At 38.5% G+C, this 20,258-nt stretch overlaps 1 long non-coding RNA gene across 1 annotated transcript in view; it reads left to right on the top strand.

The window, feature by feature from the left end:
* LOC144334556 (uncharacterized) overlaps positions 1-20,258 on the top strand; it is a 151,448-nt gene that overhangs the window by 74,251 nt on the left and 56,939 nt on the right. The window contains exons 5-6 of the long non-coding RNA XR_013404519.1: positions 3,019-3,091; positions 7,763-7,829. This is a non-coding gene — a long non-coding RNA (uncharacterized LOC144334556). The remainder of the gene's footprint in view (positions 1-3,018; positions 3,092-7,762; positions 7,830-20,258) is intronic.

The raw sequence follows: 20,258 nt of genomic DNA, 5'->3' as shown, positions 1-20,258 counted from the left end.
CTTTGTCTTAACCCAAATGGTCTTCACTATGCTCCTGGTGACAAGTTTAAGAATTCCCATTAAGATTGTATCTTATGTATCACTGGGCTTTCCCCCTTCCTTTTATATTTAATCCATTCCTTTCCAGAAGAAATTCTCTTTAGTTGTCATATTCACAGGAATTATACCAAATATTAATAATAACTCATTTATTATTGTTAGCATCAACGGTAGAGTTACCATATAATTTCTTACCTACATCAGAGTGAAAGGAAACACTATTAATTGTTACTTTCTTATATTAGAATATCAAATTCACCCTTGTTATCTGTCTTAATTAGGGTCTTTATTTGCAACAAAAATCCACTAAAATTAAGTAAATGAGGAATTTATTGGAAGGGAATGGGGATGGCTTATTAAACCCTAGGATAAGAAATGAAGCTGAGACTTTTGAGGATCTGAACCCAGCACATGGAAAGCCAAGAGCTTGACGTGTTGCTCTCTGCTTTTGAGGGGCCATAGGTTACTAACTTAGTGATTAAGTCCATGCCTTCTTTAGGAGCCATAAGTAATGAATCATTCTCAGAATGAATAGATCAAGCATGCCATGAGGTGTCTTTCCATTACCAGTATATAAATATTTACTGCTGTCACAGTTCATTTTTCACGTTTTCATAAACGCCCATAATTTGCCAGGTAAGCATGCTGCCACGTACATAATAGATGATGAGTAAACATTTGTTGAATGAGTAAGTATTATAACTCACTTTTAGAGTGCTGTCATATTCCTTCTTGGTTATGAAGATGTGACAGTGACATCTGTCCCTCCATTGACTGATTATGCACATCGGTATTGCCCTGGGCAGGATTGATGTGACTGATCTGACACCTTATCTTTGTGTTCCCTGCAGACTTTAATTTTCCACCTAACACATGAAAATCTTAGAAGATCAAATAACTCTAGTCCAGGATAATTATCTTCAAAAACCATTTGATTTGTTTTCTTTGAAAGTCAGGCTTACTGACTTGAAAAAAAATTAAAAAAAAAATATTTGAGCAGTTTGAATTAATTAAAAGTCTGAATTAAGAAAATCTGCCAGAATAGGCTTCATTTAAAATTTTTTTGTAGAAATTACAAAAGTGCTAGGAATTTAATGCTTTGAGTGACATCCTTGTGGTAAGATTAGATCAATAAAAAGCTGGAGAAAACAGCCAGAAGTTTCTTGGCACAATTGTTCTATACCAGACCCTCCCTGGCTTCTGTCTAGGGTTTTTCCCTCCCCTTATTATTCCTGATCAGAATTGGTCCCTGGGACCCTGGTCTTTGGATCCACTTTTCTCCCAGCATCTTAGCAAGTCCTTTCTGATTCCCACCCAAACTCTTCTGGTCCCATTAACAACAATTCCAATTGGCTTTCTGGCATCTATCTTTAAATATCTCTTGACATCCCTTTGTGAAAACATTAATTGTTGCCTCTACTACATGATTTAGCTCCACCTCACACTACAAACTAAGACTGATTACCAATTATGCACTGCTGATAAAGATTTGGTTCCCACTTGTGAGGATACATTGTTTTTGTTTGTTTGTTTGTTTTTGTTGTTGAGACAGAGTCTCACTCTGTTGCCCAGGCTGGAGTGCGGCTGCACAATCTCGACTTACTGCAACCTCTGCCTCCCAGGTTCAAGCGATTCTCCTGCCTCAGCCTCCCAAGTAGCTGGGACTACAGGCACATGCCATAACACCTGGCTAATTTTTGTATTTTTAGTAGAGATGAGGTTTTGCCATGTTGGCCAGGCTGGTCTTGAACTCCCGATCTCAGGTGATCTGCCCGCCTCTGCCTCCCAAAGTGCTGAGATTACATGCGTGAGCCACCGCACCCAGCCTCATTGTTCATCGTTAATATATTTCCAAGCATGGATCTTTGTATCTGCCCTAATGAAGAGATACAACTCATTTATTATTGTTAGCATCAATGGTAGAGTTACCATATAATTTCTTACCTACATCAGAAAAAATGTAAGAGTGAAAGGGAACACTATTAATAATTGCTCTGGAATAACAGGTGCACATCAGGATTGCCCTGGGCAAACTGGGACTATTGTTACCCTAATCATTACTGATTATCTGGCTTCTCTGGGAAAATATTTTATTTCTGTATTGAGATTCATTTATTTTTATTCATGTTTAAATCTCTTGAGTTTACTGATTTCTGGAAATAAGCAATTCAGTAAGTAGATTAGAGATCAGTCTTACTGAAATGCTCTTTAAAAGCAAACAAACACCATCCAAGGACCTTAGACTTTCAAAATTAAGGAACATTTGACATTTTAGAAATACTTGACATGGACACTTTTCTTTTAAAAGTAAGGAATTGATTACCTTGTCAGAAGGAGTTACCTACTTTTATCTTTATTCACAAATAATTACTAGTTTATGTACGTTAGGATGGCATTAAGACTTTAGGGTTTTTTTTCCGAAGCCCCTGTGACGTAGTCCAGTATGGACCATAATTTAAAGTTCTGTAATAGAAACATGCATCCAAAATTGACTAAGTAGTTTTGCCTCTTTTATGTATAAATTTCTAAATTTTTAAGTTTTGGATAATTCCTTATACATTATACACATATATATTTATAGAATATCTGAGTTGATAATTACCTCACAAACCATCTAATTCAGTGGTTTTCCCCCTTGGCTGCATATCTGAATATTTGGGGAGCTTTAAAAAAAAATACTCTCTTTCCTATCACCAGAAATTCTAATTTAAGTGGCCTGGGATGGAACCCAGGTATAGACATTTAAACAAAAAATGCCTCAGGTGATTCTCATGAGCAGTCAGGGCTGAGGCTGCTCTGATTTAATTCAACCCTGGTGTTTCACATCTGAGAAAATTGAGGCCCCTCTTACTTAGCTGTCACTGTGGGTTAACAATCTAAATATCCCTGTGAATCTCTAGATGTTTTTAAAAGGGCTCTGCAAATGTGACATCACCTTCTTTATTTAGAACTGATCATAATTTTTATGGCTTCCAACAGATGTCTTGGTTTCTTGAATTATCCTTTCACGTCATGGGACTTCTAAGGCATTTGCTGCCAAAGGAGCCGGAAGGTATGCCTCTTTTTCTGTTCTCCAGGTAGTAGAGCATATTTTAGCTTTTTATTTCTTGCCAGTATTCTTGCTTCAGTTTCTTCATTTATCTTTTGTCCATTAAAGTTTGTCTTTCAACACTTTAGATTATGTGGATTACATGCCTGAAGATGTCAAACTTCAAAAATATTTTTGTTTTGCCTTTATATTTGAGTGATAGTTTAGCTCAGGGGTCAGCAGATTACGGCCCAAGGGCCAAGTCCAGTAAGCTGCCTATTTTTATAAAGTTTTATTAGAACACAACCATGCCCATTGATTTATATGTTGTCCACAGCTGCTTTTAGGCACAACAGCAGAATTGAGTAGCTGTGACGGAGATTGTACAAGCCACAAAGCTGAAAATATTTACCATCCGGTCCTTTACTTTAAAAATTTTCTGACTGGTTAGCTAGTTAAACTCTCTGGACTGCAAGACATTTGTAGGCATTGTGCCTCTATCTTCTAAAGGTAAATAAAGCTGTAGAGATATCAGAGGTCAACATGATTCCCACCTACACTTCCATTACCTACATTAATGACTTGGTCTTTTTGCATGATTAAAGGGTTTTTTCCTTTATCTCTGAAATCTCATAACTTTTAGGCTATGTCTTAGTGTCACTTATTGTTAATCAGTTTTTCTTATCACACTGCACATTTGATTCTTTTTTGTTATTTTTGAATGTTGTTGAACACCTATAATCCAAGGATGCCAGTTATCCACATTTTCATTTAACTTTGATGGGCTTGTTTAGTTCTATCTTTTTTCATATATATCCCTATCGCTTACTTTTTTAGCCCCGTATTCTGTATATCTTATAGTATTTTCAGTAATGCCTATTCATCTTTTCCCTGGCTCTCGTAACTCTGCTTTAAGATTGTTAAAAATTCTTAAAATATATGACAATATGCTTGATCACAATTTTATCTGCCTGGTGACAACATTTTTTTTTTTAAACAGATGTTGCTTCTTCATCTGCCATTTGTTTTTTCTGTTTCCTTCCTCCTTTTTTTCTTGCAATATCTTTACATAGTTTGTATACTGGTTTCTTTTTAATTACTACTTATCTTTCAATGAGATACGTTCTTTCTGACTATTTGCAGGAGATAGGACAGGGTTATGTTCTGAGCTATAAAGAATTTTCTATGGTTCATGATTGTGGCATAAACTACTAATTGCATCCTTCAACACTCATTTCTCCTTTCTTCTAATACAGTAGAAACCAGGTTCTATTCATTGTCACTGTTCTCAGTTATAGCCCTAAAATTCTCAACTTTCCTTGCAGGGGATTATAGCAATGTGACTAATCTTTGTCCAAGAATATATAAAGCAAAAGTGTTGAGTTGGTTTTTGGGTAAGCACCTTAAATGTGAGAGGAGAATAGAACCTTCTTCCTCATCTCTGCAGCCTAGAATATGGATTTAATGACCAGAGTTCCAGAAGCCATCTAAAACCATGAGGGGTGCTTGAAGATGGAAGCCATGTACAGAGGGTAGCAGAGCAGAAAGTTAGGAGCCTGGCTTCCTGATGACACCATGAAGCCACTATACAAGTCTTATTCCTGGAAATTTTTAAACAAAAAATAGCTTTTTTGAGATATAACTTATATATACAGTTCACCCCTTGAAAGTGTACAATCCAATGGTTTTTAGTTTGTTCACAGAGTTGTGCAACCATCACCACAATCAGTTTTAGAACATTTGAAATTCTTTTAAGTGAGAAAAAAATAATCATGTTAAAGTTTTTTGGATTTTTTTTTGTTGTTACGTAGTTGAACTTCATCTTAACTGATATGGTAATAAAGCTTTTTATAACAGAGTTGTGTGAGTGTGAGTGGGTGTGCAAGAGAATCGCTTTGCCTTTATTTTTTCACTGCTTACCAAAACTGCCAGCTTGGAGTCCAGGATCTTCCTCTATCCTGCCTCATCTCACCAATAACTTGCTTCCTGTTGAAATGTCATGTCTGTGTGGTTCTGCTTTCAGTCCCAGCTTCCCTACTTCTCTAAGGTGCCAAACAAGCACCAAAGAAGTTTCCCCTCTAAGCCTGCATGTTCCAACACCATTGTTTAGGCAAGGAATTGGTGGTTGCTGTCCCACTTCTTAGGAGAGCACATGCTCTGCAGGGTCCTGGCTTTGTCTTCCCCATGGGCCAATTTAATGGGCTCTTCCCACTGGGCTCTTCTCAGTAGACTCTACATTAGTCAACCCCTTCCTCACAGAGCATAGTTCAGATGAACAGTCATTTCCTAGTTTTCTCAAGGATGGAACTTGCATTCTGTTTTCCTTCTTCTGCTTGTTGCAGTGTGACTTGGAGAAGAGAAAGGAGACAGATGTTTTTATTCCACCATTTTAAAACCAGAAGTCTCCTTGCTTAATTTTAAAATAACTTATTTATTTATTTATTTAGCAAAGGATACATGATCACCAATCAGTGGTAACTACTATTAACATTTTGGAGAATATTTTTCCAAATTTTCTCTCCCTCAATCTGTCTCTCTATCTATATTAACCTATTTAATTTCCGGAAAACATGATATGGAATTATTAAATAGTATACAACATTATTTTTAATTGGCCTTTGGCATTTCAGTGTATGAATATAGCATAAGTTATTAACCAATCCCCTAGTTTGGGCCACAGTCCACAGGGTTGAAGAGCATTACCTCAGCTCTCGTAGTGAGGTTGAAATAATTACTGAGCTCTAGGGCTGTCATATGAACATAGGCATAAAAGGCCACAGACTTTCAAGGACTGGGATGCCTGCTCTGCTGGGAGTTCGCAACATCGTAAGACCCAATGGCCCTCTCTACTTCCCATTGAAGTCTTTTTAAAAAAATACTTTTAAAATTTTAAACCAATTTTAGACTTGTGAAATAGTAAAAGTAGTACAGAATTCCTTATATTCTTTACCCCATGTTCCTTAAAATTAACATCTTACATAAGCATAATAAAATGATCAGGAACAGGATATTAACATTAGTACAATACTGGCAACTAAACAGCAGACCTTATTTGAATTTCATCAATGTTTCCATTAATGCCTGTTTTCTGTACTAGTATGCTAACAGTGATCCCAGATTGCATTTATTTGTTATTTCTCCTTAGTTTCTTTCAGTCTATAACAGTTCCTCAGTCTTGCCTTTTTTTTTCTGTGATGTTCACACTTTTAATAAGTACCAGTCAGTTAATTTGTAGAATGTCATTCAATTTGGAATGTTTTCTCATGATTAGATTGAGGCTGTGTGTTTTTGGCAAGAGCACTACAAAAATACTCTTGTATCTTTCTCAAGGTATCATTATCCAGGAGTAATAATCTTGATATGTCTCATTGCTGCTGATGTTTATCTTGATCAGTTGTTTAAGTTGGAGTCTGATCAGTTAAGCAAAATTAATGTTTTTTAACCACACAGTGGCCTATCAAGACACTATCTCCCGTACTTAGGTTAGTTCTTTTTCTTACCCATCCATTTCAGTGTGGTTATGTTATTCATTTTTAGTATGATTAGATTCATTTGTTAGTGTTTCTACTCGGTTCTGGGTTCTCCTTTCCTTGCATCCTGGTTGATTTTAAGTTTTTGTTTATTTTGAGGATATGTGAAGGGTTTGTGAAACTGTGGTTCTAAGAGTCAGAGCTATACAAAAATACGTACTTGGAGAAGTGTGACTCCCTCCTCATTCCTAAAACTCTGTTTCCATTCACCTCTTTTCTCCTCTTTTTCCACTTGCTTCCTTAGGTAACCACACTAATTAGCTTCTATTTATCCTTCTTTTAAATCTTTTGCACAAAAGAACAGACACCTTTGTATTTTCTGTCTTCTTATGCCCTAGAAATACTCTTTTGGGCCTTGCTTTTTTCACTTAACAGTATGTCCTGGAAATCATGCCATGCCTGTTCACAGAGACCTTCTTCATTCTTTTTTACCACTGCATAGGATTTCATGGTGTGGATGTATCATAGTTTATTCAACCACTTTACTATGTATGGGCATTTGGATTGCTTCCAGTATTGTATAGCTACAAACAAAGCTGCAATGAATACCCTTGTATATATGTATTAATGTGTTGTTGAAAGTGTATCTTCGGAGTAGATTCCTAGAAGTGGGATTGCTGGGTTGAAAGGTTAAAATATATGTAGTTTTGTTAGACATTGCCAAATTTATTTCCGGAAGGGTTGTACCATTTACATAATTGGTACATAAAACCCATAAAAATAACTTTTTCCTCATAGCATTACCAACAGAATGTGTTGTCAAGTTTTTAAACTTTAGCCAGTCTGGTGAGAAATGATACTTAGTGTGTTTTAATTTGTATTTCTCTAATTATGAATGAATTTCAGCATTTCCCATATATATGAAGGCCATTTTTAATGTCTAGTTTTTGTGAATTGCCCATTCATGTCTTTTCCCATTTAAAATTTTTTCAATGTAGTTTAATTTTTTATTTTATTTATTATTATTTTTTGAGGCAGAGTTTCTCTATTGCCCATGCTGGAATGCACTGGTGTGATCATGGCTCATGGTAGCCTCCAACTCCTGGGCTCAAGTGATCCTTTTGCCTCAGCTTCCCCAGTGGCTGGAACTACAGGGACATACCACCGTGTTCTGTTATTATTATTGCTATTTTGGTAGTAATGGGGTTCTCATTATTTTTCCCAGGCTGGTCTTGAATTCCTGAGCTCAAGTGATCCTCCTTCCTTGGCCTCCCAAAGAGCTGGGATTACAGGTATGACCCACCACACCTGTCCTCCTATTTTTTTTAAATGAGTTTTCAGTCTTTTGTATCTCGGTTATTAAGAGTTTTTCATATGTTAAAACTATTAGCTCTTTGTCTGTGGTATATGTTGTAAATCTCTCAGTTTTGTCAGTTGCTTTTTTACTTTCTTTGTGGTGCTTTTGTTATGTAAAGTATTTTTTATTTTCAAGTGGTAAAATTTATTAATTTTGTTTTTTATTGCCTCTGATTTTTTAACTTTTTATTGCCTTGGGATTTTGAGTCATCCTTAGAAAACTTATCACTACACTGAGATTAAAAATGAGTTTACCCATAGTTTCTTCTAGTACTTTTACAGTTTTATTTTTAAATATTTAGATCCCTAATTTATTTGAAGTTTATTAATACGGATGATGTGAGAGATGGATCTAATTTTGTCTTCCTCCAAATGGCTACCCAGGACCATTTGTTTGAGAGTGTCCATCTTTACCCCAGTAATCTGAGCTTATAAATAAGAACATGGTATTTTGTTTTCTGTTCCTGCATTAATTCTCTTGGAATAATGGCCTCCAGCTGCATCCATGTTGCTGCAAAGGACGTGATTTCATTCCTTTTATGACTGTATAGTATTCTATGGTATATATGTACTGTATTTTCTTTATGTAATTCAGTCTGGATGGGACACCTAGGTTGATTCCATGTCTTTGCTATTGTGAATAGTGCTGCGATGAACACACAAGTGCATGTATCTTTTTGGTAGAACAACTTATTTTCTTTTGGACATATACCTAGTAATGGCATTGCTGAGTTGATTGGTGGCTCTGTTTTAGGTTTTCTGAAAAATCTCAGCTGGGCACAGTGGCTAACGCCTGTAATCCCAGCGCTTTGGGAGACTGAGGTAGGGGGATCACTTGAGGTCAGGAGTTCTAGACCAGACCAGCATGGCCAACATGGCAAAACCCCATCTCTACAAAAATACAAAAATTAGCTGAGTGTGGTGGCACACGCCTGTAATCCCAGCTACTCAGGAGGCTGAGGCAGGAAAATCGCTTGAACCCGGGAGGCGGAAGTTGCAGTGAGCCAAGACCATGCTACTGCACTCCACCCTGGGCAAAAGAGTGAGATTCCATATTAAAAAAAAAAAAATTCTCAAAACTGCTTTCCACAGAGGCTGAACTAATTTACATACTCATCAATAGTGTATAAGCATTCCCTTTTCTCCACAGTCCTGCCAGCATTTGCTGTTTTTTGACTTGTTAATGATAGCCATTTTGACTGCTATGACATGATATCTCATTGTGGTTTTGATTTGCATATCTTTGATGATTACTATGTGGAGCATTTTCCCATATATGTTTTGGCCACTTATATGTCTTCTTTTTAGAAGTGTCCATGTCTTTTGCCCCCTTTTTATTGAGGTTTTGTTTTTTGTTTTTTTTTTCTTATTGAGTTTTTTAGGTTCCTTATAGACTCTGGATATTAGACATTTGTTGGATGCGTAGTTTGTGAATATTTTCTCCCATTCTGTAGGTTATCTGTTTACGCCATTGATAGTTTGTTTTGCTGTGCAGAAGCTCTTTAGTTTAATTAGGTCCCACTTTTCAATTTTTGTTTTTGTTGCAATTGCTTTTGAGGACTTAGTCATAAATTCTTTCCCAACGCTGATGTCCAGAATGGTGTTTTCTAGGTTTTCTTCTACGATTTTTAGAGTTTGAGGTCTTACATTTAAATCTTTAATTCATTTTAATTTTTGTAAATGGTGAAAGGTAGTGGTCTGGTTTCATTCTTCTGCATATGGCTAGCTAGCTGTACCAGGACCATTTATTGAAGAGGAAGTCCTTTCTGCGTTGCTTACTTTTGTTGATTTTATTGAAGATCAGATGGTGTAGGTGTGCAGCTTTATTTCTGGGTTCTCTATTCTGTTTCATTGTTCTGTGTGTCTGTTTTTGTCCTACTACAATGCTGCTTTGGTTACTGTAGCCTTATAGTCAGGTAATGTACATTTGAAGTCAGGTAATGTAATGCCTCTGACTTTGTTCTTTTTTGCTTAGGGTTGATTTGGCTATTTGGGCTCTTTTCTGGTTCCACGCGAATTTTAGAATAGTTTTTTTTCTAATTCTGTGAAAAATGACACTGGTAGTTCGATAGGAATAAGTGCTGAATCTGCACATGGCTTTGAGCTGTGTGGCCATTTTAACAGTATTAATTCTTCCAATCCATGAGGTTGGAATGTTTTTCCATTTGTTTGTGTAATCTATGATTTCTTTCAGCAGTGAGAAAACTGACATCTTTATACTGTTGACTTACCTAAACCAAGAACAGTTTATTTATTTTTTAGTTTTTAGTTTTTCTGGAGTAATTTACAATTTTTTTGTGTGGAGGCTTTTGGTTGATCTAGAAGTAGGAAAAAACTGTCCTGGGCCCTAAGTGGTCAGGAAAGAAAAAATACACTAGAAAATGTATCAAGGATCTGGTAAATCTACTTACAGTATCTCAGAGTTCTTCACAACCACTCTGTAAAGTAGGTATTGTTAGCTACATTTTATAAATGGTTATAATGAGTCTTAAGTATTAAATAAATAGAAAGTGGTCAATAGTGAAGGGAGGATATAAATTTATGTGCCTATATGTCTCCATTCCATATATTATTTGCAAGAGCATGCCAGGTAATGGAACATCTAGGGAAGGAAGCATTGATAATAAAGTTTAAAATCTTCAGAATGAGGCTAGAATGGTGGTTAGCCTAGATCCAGTATTAGAACCCAGTGCTTGAGCCTAGTATTTAGTTCTGCACACTTCACTTTTAGTGGGACATGGCTAGGCTTGGATAGCAAAAAGATTTCACCCCCTTGTTAACACTAATCGAGCACATTAGCAAACTGTGTAGGGATCAATATGCAGTGTTTTCCAAGAGTATGAAGATAGGGAAATGGGGTGTGCCAGCTATCTGTTAGTCAACCTTGGGCTATACAACGAGTCCAAAGGGAAGTGACAAAGATGGGGTGGGAACTTATAAGCATGCCATGGAATGGAAGGTTTGAAATCCAGGCTTGGTATGGAGGAAGTTTTGCTAGTTTTTTTGCTTTTTTTTTTTTACATTTGAAAAAAAAAGTCATGTCAACTTTTTGTGTGTGATTCTTGTGGTTAGAACAATGATGTTGTGTAGAGTGCCAACTCAGGTTCCATAGAAGGAAGAACTTTTTTAATAATCAAGAATTGCCTAAATATGGGGGGAAATGGCCTGGCGGCGATCATGCACTTGCTGATTTTTCATTGTTACATAGATTTTGAGAGTTCAGGCTTTGGGATTATAAGATCATGGGTACTTGTGTTGAATATATTACAGAAGTCACATCACTCCATTATATATACTCCTAACCCTCTAGAGCATGGTGTAGGACTTATTTTACATTTATTTGTATGATCCTTTGCTTAAGATACATCTTTCTCAGCACATGAGTACTCCAAGGATGGCAGTGACTGGTTTTTTTTTTTTTATACTTTAAGTTCTGGGGTACATATGCACAACGTGCAGGTTTGTTAAATATGTATACATGTGCCATGTTGGTGTGCTGTACCCATCAACTCGTCAGCACCCATCAACTCGTCATTTACATCAGTTATAACTCCCAGTGCCATCCCTCCCCCCTCCCCCGTCCCCATAATGGCAGTGACTGTTTTGTTCATAGTACCTGGCACAGAATAAATGCTCAATAAAGGTTTGCTGAATGAATGAATGAATGAATGAATGTAGGTTTGTCACTCTGAGCTGTTCCCTCCTGGGAGCTATTACCAATCTTGTACTTGAGTCACTTGCTTTGAAGTGCCAAAATATGTTAACCAATAGGGACCCCAAGAGACACAGAAGTCACAGAATGGTGACACTCATGCTTTATGTCCCTGATTCCAGTTTCACTCATGGATCAAGGGAGGGATGAGGCAGGGGAGGAAGGATGTTCAGAAGGAGGGGTGGTAATCTCTTGATATTGTTCTTTCAGACTTTGCACTCCCCTTTTAGAAACCTCATTATACTTCCTATTAGTTGTTGAATATTGTCTTTTCTACTAGATCCTCCTTGTTCAATTTCTAGTTTTTCTGTTGTGCAGTGTGCTCCATGAGGGTAGGGACCATGTTTTCCTTAATTATTTCTGTAACCTGAGCACCTAGAACAGTGCCTGGTGTATAGTAAGTACTCAATAAATTTTTGTGAGATGAATAAATAAATAAATGAAATGTGGTCTAGAATCTGTATGTGCCCAATAAAGTAGTGTATGAGATATTAGGACATGCAATACACAGTCTCTGTTTTCAAGTTGCTTGTAGCCTAGGTAGATACTTACAAATATGCAGACAAAACTCTAATACACAAAGAAAAAGGCACTGAAGCAGAAATTGAGTTTAAATCTTTGCCCCCAGTGATTTGGCTGTGAACAGGATTTCAGTGACCAGTAACAATTACCCTGCTCTTTATGGTGAGTTGTCATAAAGTATATGTGCCCCTGCCTTTTCTTGTAACTTCTAGTAGCAAAAGAACACAAGGCTGCAACTTAAAAGTCCAGCATGTAGTCTCTTCAGTTTCCCTCAAATGTGACAGGTTAGTGGGGAGCAATAATTCAAAAGGATCTTTCTGGAAGTAATGTTGCAAAATTCTTAGAAAAATCTAAATTGCAAAGTGAATATACAAGGGAGTAGTTGTGCAAGCATCTTCAGCCCAAGATGCTTCAAAAATACTGAATCATCACCAAGGCCAGAAAAATAGACCTTATCTTATATAACCACACATTGAACTATACATGAACTCAAAATATGTAAAGGGAAATTAAAATTTTTTTGCATGTTACACAAAACAAGTCTCTGAGAGGCCAGAGAATGGTATCTTAGCTAAAGGAGTATTTGATGTTAGTTGAACTGTAAATTTTTAGGAATTTAATATTGATTACAGTTATATGCAAAGAGGACATGAGGAATGTGATGGGCTGCCATCAGCCAGGAGAGACTGTTATACTTGGAACCATAAGAAACATGTGTGAGTGGTCAGGGTGCTGAAAGAATAGGGCTGAAATGGGCTGTCAAGAATGCATGAATGAGGCCGGGCGCGGTGGCTCAAGCCTGTAATCCCAGCACTTTGGGAGGCCGAGACGGGCGGATCACGAGGTTAGGAGATCGAGACCATCCTGGCGAACACGGTGAAACCCCGTCTCTACTAAAAAAAATACAAAAAACTGGCCGGGCGTGGTGGTGGCGCCTGTAGTCCCAGCTACTCGGGAGGCTGAGTCAGGAGAATGGCGGGAACCCAGGGGGCGGAGCTTGCAGTGAGCCGAGATCCGGCCACTGCACTCCAGCCCGGGCGACAGAGCCAGACTCCGTCTCAAAAAAAAAAAAAAAAAAAAAAAAGAATGCATGAATGTCACGAGGTCAGGAGATCGAGACCATCCTGGCTAACACGGTGAAACCCCGTCTCTACTAAAAAAAAAATACAAAAAACTAGCCGGGCGCAGTGGCGGGCGCCTGTAATCCCAGCTACTCGGGAGGCTGAGGCAGGAGAATGGCGTGAACCCGGGAGGCGGAGCTTGCAGTGAGCTGAGATCCGGCCACTGCACTCCCGCCTGGGTGGCAGAGCGAGACTCCGTCTCAAAAAAAAAAAAAAAAAAAAAGAATGCATGAATGATTAATACGTAAGTACAGTGATGTGGATTGGAATATATTGCTAATTTGATTGAGTGGGAAAAGTGGGAGGGGAGACTTGGTGCCTCTAAATGTGTGTGGGATTGTTTTAATATCATGCATTAATAGCTACTAGCCAGATCCCTTAAGAGGTTGTCACCAAGACTCATCAGTTTTTCTTACCATATATTTCTTGTATTCACTCTTCATTTCCTCTGCCTTTTCTCCAGTTTGGACCATACATTTCATGTCTTGGCTGTTTCAGTAGTTTTCCAATTAACATGACTAGTATTCCCCAAATTGGGTTGACAACAACTAAAACCACCAGGTCAGTATTTCTAAAACAGCACTTTTCTATCTTAATCCTTCATTGTTCTTCTCCCAAACCCCCCAATATTACCCAGAATATTCAAACTGTGTCCTATAATCATACATAGTATGCTCCAGAAAGAGAGATTATGTTTGTTTTTATTCAACGAATATCTTTCTGGCACTTAGCACAACGTGGAGGCAGAGGAAGTGTTCAATGAATATTTGTCGAATGAGTGAACGAGATGGATCATTGGTTGCTGGGAAATGGAATTAGAGAAAGACAAGAAATTGGATTCTGGGGCTCCCACTTCCTCTCAAATCAGCAGCTCCGTTATTATCTACTTATTATTTAGGTGTTTTGAGTAAGTTTTGTCTGGAAAAGAGTTCTGTTGCTCTAAGTATATGAAAGCCAATTAACTAAAAATATTTTAACTCTTACACCTGACATACAAAATCCTAAATTAATCTTTCAAAGGAACCTGCTAGTACTCCCCAAAATACAGAGAATATAATGTGGTTTTGTTGTTGTTGTTGTTGTTGCTGTTTTTTTGACCAGCAATCCTCTCCAAAACCCCATGGGTCTATGGGGCTGCCATATTTGTTAGTATATAATCCCATTCCTGAGAAACAGGTTTTGACCCAGGTCTGGCCAGTTGTAATGTCTTGACATCCAGGCCTGAATTTGTTTGTGGGTACCTACCTGACCCCAGCTGGGTTATTTGTTATCCTTTCCTGGGATTTTAAACAGTTTTTATCAGAAACCAAGCAATAACAATCTGATCATTTCTGTGGCTAACATTTTTCCCCCGGTGGCTAACATTAAGAGACACTCTTCATGATCAGATTTCCCAGTGTTTGGGGAAGCAATCTAGAGTGGAAGAGTCAGAAGCAAAGATCCAGAAAGAAGGAGATATGAGAGAGAGAGAGAGCATCCTGCTGGTATTTGAGTTCATTTCCAAGGCTGTCAAAAGTTGGGTTCTACTGACACAGTCCCTGTGATAGAATTTGGGGTGTAGGATATTTATTAGGGACCAACACTTATGGAAAGGAGGAGGAGAAAGCAAGATTGGGTAGAGGGAGAAACTGAACTCAATGCAAGTCTGACAACTCCACAGATAATTATTGACCATAATGAGTCCACTGAGCATAAATGGCCCATTGAAATTGTGCTGCATGGGCTGAGATGTCCTGGCCTTTATACTTCCACAGTGATTAGTCACTGAATATGGGCTACCCAGGGAAGGGCAAGTTCTCAGACAAGGCAACTCTCAGCAGCTGAAGCAAAACTTGAAGTAGATGATAGATGAAGGCTGTCTCCTGACCACATGGCCAGCATCTGGGAAAACATATTGTTCTGTGAAAGGGTATATGAGCAGCACATCTCCATGTCCACCATGTAGGCCCACCTTTACCCTGCCTTCAACATGTTTGATCTTTAACTTCTTCTTTTAATGATGTGAGATACTTCAATATGTTTCCAATACATTTCCTTTGTTGTTGTTGTTGTTGTTTGGCGTTCTTTTTTAATTATGATTATATTTAAGTTCTGGGATACATGTGCAGAAAGTGCAGGTTTGTTACATAGCTATACACGTGCCATGGAGGTTTGCTGCACCCATCAACCCATCATCTACATTAGGTATTTCTCCTAATGTTATCCCTCCCTTAGCCCCCCACCCCCCTCATAGGCCCTGGTGTGTGATGTTCCCCTTTCTGTGCCCATGTGTTCTCATTGTTCAACTCCCACTTATGAGTGAGAACATGTGGTGTTTGGTTTTCTGTTCTTGTGTTAGTTTGCAAAGAATGATGGTTTCCAGCTTCATCCATGTCCCTGCAAAGGACGCAAACTCATCCTTTTTTATGACTGCATAGTATTCCATGGTGTATATGTGCCACATATTCTTTATCCAGCCTGTCATTGTTGGGCATTTGGGTTGGTTCCAAGTCTTTGCTATTGTGAATGGTGCTGTAATAAACATACCTGTGCATGTGTCTTTATAGTAGAATGATTTATAATCCTTTGGGTATGTACCCAGTAATGAGATTGCTGGGTCAAATGGTATTTCTGGTTCTAGATCATTGAGGAATCGCCACATTGTCTTCCACAATGGTTGAACTAATTTACACTCCCACCAACAAGGTAAAAGCGTTCCTATTTCTCCACATCCTCTCCAGCATCTGTTGTTTCCTAATGTAGATGATGGGTTGATGGGTGCAGCCAACCTCCATGGCACGTGTATAGCTATGTAACAAACCTGCACGTTCTGCACATGTATCCCAGAACTTAAGTATAATAACTTTTTAATGATCACCATTCTAACTGGTGTGAGATGGTATCTTATTTTGGTTTTGATTTGCATTTCTCTAATGACCAGTGATGATGAGCTTTTTTCATATGTTTGTTGGCCGCATAAATGTCTTCTTTTGAGAAGTATCTGTTCATATCCTTCACTGACTTTTTGATGGGGTTGTTTGTTTTGTTTTTCTTGTTAATTTGTTTATGCTCCTTGTAGATTCTGGATATTAGCCCTTTGTCATATGGATAGATTGCAAAAATTTTCTCCCATTCTGTAGGTTGCCTGTTCACTCTGATGATAGCTTCTTTTGTTGTGTAGAAGCTCTTTCATTTAATTAGATCTCATTTGTCAATTTTGGCTTTTGTCGCCATTGCTTTTGGTGTTTTAGTTATGAAGTCTTTGCCTATGCCTGTGTTCTGGATGGTATACATTTCCATTTTTAAAAAAATCAAGGTCAAGTTAGATTTTTGTCACTTGTGATTAATATCCTGATGGATGTCCTTCAGCCAGATTGCCCTCCAGAATACTCTTCTATCCTTTTGGTTTTGAAGTGTGTGTGTGTGTGTGTGTGTGTGTGTGTGTGTGTGTGTGTGTTTTCTCTACTGCTAAGGTCTGAATGTTGGTGCCTTCTCCAAAGTCTTATGTTGGAACTGGAAAACCAATATGATAGTAATAAGAGGTGGAGCCTTGGCCAGGCGCAGTGGCTCAAGCCTGTAATCCCAGCATTTTGGGAGGCCGAGGCGGGTGGATCATGAGGTCAGGAGTTTGAGACCAGCCTGACCAACATGGTGAAACCCCATCTCTACTAAAAGTACAAAAATTAGTCGGACATGCCAGTGGGCGCTTGTAATCCCAGCTTCTCGGGAGGCTGAGGCAGGAGAACCGCTTGAAGCCAGAAGACAGGTTGCAGTGAGCCGAGATTGTGCCACTGCATTCCAGCCTGGGCAAAAAGAGCAAGGCTCCATCTCAGAAAAAAAAAGAAAAAAAAAAAAAGAGGTGGAGCCTTTGGGAAGTGAATAAATCATGCAGGTTCCACCCTCATGGATGAGATTAGCACTTTTATAAAACAGCCTTCAATGGACTCCCTTGTTCCTTCTGCCACATGAGGACACAAGTAGAAGACATAGTTCATGAAGCAGACATTGAATCTGCTGCACCATGATCTTGGACTTCCCAGGCTCCAGAACTGTGAGAAATAAATTTCTATTGTTTATAAGCTGCCCAGTCTAAGGTGTTTTGTTACAGCATCCTGAATGGACTAGGACATCTATACAGTCATTCATGCAACAAATACTTCCAGTGCACCCACCATGGATCAGGCAAGAATCTAAACCTTCCCTTTCCTAAAGCTTCAGACCACTGCCTTTCTTCGCACATGACTCCTTATGAAATCTGCTCTCCTTTGAATGTCAATAGCATTCACATTCCTCATCATCTCTACCATTCGTCCAGCACTACTTTGTCTTCCACTGGATGGCTGGCCTCTGGCAGAACTGTTTTTTGTGACACTGTGCTGTGAAATAATGGGCCTCAAATGAGGGATGGGGTGAGAAAAATTTCATGGGACTTTGTCCCAACCTCTAAGGGTGTTGTTCACTACATTGCAGTGTTCTTTCTACAAGACCCTCAGGAGATATTTCTTTTCTATCTCAATATCAATACCATATGTGCTTCTGAATAACTGCTTGATTTTTATCTCACTACCTTGTGAACTGTGCACCTGGCTAAATTTCTCTTTTCACATTGGCTGCTAGAGAACCCAAGCCAAATTTCACACTCTTAGCAAATGTGTAACATACTATGTCAGATGCCAGTAACTGTTGTCTCCAGGTCATTGAGACTGAAGACATGATTCCTTGTTTAAGTGGGTTGATATGGTTTGGCTGTGTCCCTACCAAAATCTCACCTTGAATTGTAATAATCCTCACGTGTCAAGTGTGGAGCCAGGTGGGGATAACTGAATCATGGGGGCACTTTCCCCCATACTGTTCTCATCGTAGTAAATAAGTCTCAGGAGATCGATGGTTTTATAGAGGGGCATTCCCCTGCACAAGCTCTTTTCCCTACTACCATGTAAGATGTCCCTTTGCTCTCCAACTTTGTCTTCCACCATGATTGTCAGGCCTCCCCAGCCATGTTGGACTGTGAGTCCATTAAACCTCTTTCCTTTATAAGTTACCCAGTTTTGGTTATGTCTTTATTAGCAGCACGAGAACAGACCAATACATGGGGTTTCTTAAAAATGTAACCTGGGCCAGGCATGGTGGCTCACGTCTGTAATCCCAGCACTTTGGGAGGCCAAGGTAGGCGGATCATGAGGTTAGGAGATGGAGACCATCCTGGCCAACACGGTGAACCCCCATCTCTACTAAAAATACAAAAAATTAGCCAGATGTGGAGACATGCACCTGTAGTCCCAGCTACTCAGGAGGCTGAGGCAGGAAAATTGCTTGAACCCAGGAGTTGCAGGTTGCTGTGAGCCAAGATTGTGCCACTGCACTCCAGCCTGGGTGATAGAGTGAGACTTCGTCTAAAAAAAAAAAAAATTGACCTGAATGCATTAGGATTGGGCATAGAGTCTTGGTTGCCTCAAACATACTCACCTCCTGTTGTAAACACCCCTTGTCACTTCGTATATGTATGCACACACTGGCCCCCTTGAAGTTATTTGATTTTATTATTCTTCCTCTATAGATTGCATTAAAAAGTTTTTAAAGAATAATATGTTTAATTTAACCCACCATCTTCAAAATGTTATCGTATCAACTTGCAATCAATGCAGAAAAAAGTATTAATGAGATATTTTTCATTTTTTTGTACTAAACCTTTGTAGTCCAATGCGTTTTTTATTGTTGTAAAATATATATAACATAAAATTGACCTGTTAACCATTTTTAAGTATACAGTTTAGTGACATTAAGTACATTTGCATTGTTGTGCAACCATCACCACTATCTACCAGCAAAACTTTTTCATCTTTCTAAGAGAAAACTCCATACCATTAAATAATAATTCATCATACTCCCTTCTCCCCAGCCCATGGCAACCACCATTCTATTTTCTGTCTTTGTGACTTTGACTACTCTAAATACCTCATATAAGAGGAATTGTATATGATTTGTCCTTTTGCATCTAGCTTATTTTACTCAGCATAATGTCCTCAAGATTCATCAGTGTTGTGGCATGTGTCAGAACCTCTTTCCTTTTAAGGCTGAATAATATTTGATTTACATATATTCCACGTTTTGTTTATCTTTTCATCTATGGTTTCCATTTTTGTATTAGCCAATTTTATGTTGTTGCCCTTGTTTTCTCTGTAAACTGCCTTTAATTATTTTATGAGCAGTGTGCAGCTTAAATACATTCATAGTTTTCATCTTCAATAAGACAATAAGCTCCTTAAAGATAGTGTCCAGCACATGTTTAGCACAAAGGAGATGTTTGACACATGTGTTCATTGGTACAAGTAACACCCGGTTCTCACCTGTAGGTGAGGTGAATGCAGTGGGGAGGGAGGGGGCCCTTGCACCTTGCCTAGGGGTGATGTGGAACACAGAACATTGTGTTCCTGTGTCCAAGCCTTTGGTAATCTTATCTATATGTTCTCCTGCATTTACTCTTCTTCCCCAACATCTTTTTAATGATCATTTTAATAACAGTACTGTCAACATACATTACACTGAAAATGCCAGAAAACGCCCCTTTGGGAGGAGACACACAGGCTGAAAATAGCTCTTCTTGTTTTCCTCTCCTTCCTATTCCAGCCTCAACTGCTGTTCTTGGTGGAGACAACCACTGTGGGATCAGAGTAGATTAAAATATAAGGCTGCTTTAATAGTAAAAAGTTTCCCAGTATTCAAATTCACTGAAAAATGCCCTTAAGCTTTAAAATATAGAGATACAATTCAGTGATTTTCGGGGAAAACCTTTACACAGCAATCTAAAAAGAGAAGTTTGGAAAGAACCTATAAATCAGAGCCTGGTTGTCCCGGGAGGTAAGGTTATATGGATATGGTGGCTTCTTCTATGGTATAACTAAAGAACATGAAAGTCTTTCTGACCTTATACCCAGCAGGCCAGGAGAATTTTCCCTTGTGTAGTGACACTTGATTGGCATTCATGCCAAAAGGCTCTTGTGAAATGGTTGCCTGAGCAGAGTGAGGTGGGG

This window comes from Macaca mulatta, chromosome 14, assembly GCF_049350105.2.
Source record: "Macaca mulatta isolate MMU2019108-1 chromosome 14, T2T-MMU8v2.0, whole genome shotgun sequence".
NCBI classification, from domain to species: Eukaryota; Metazoa; Chordata; class Mammalia; order Primates; family Cercopithecidae; genus Macaca; species Macaca mulatta.
Note: the sequence above shows the minus strand (reverse complement) of the source record. Positions and strands in the feature narration are given on the sequence as shown.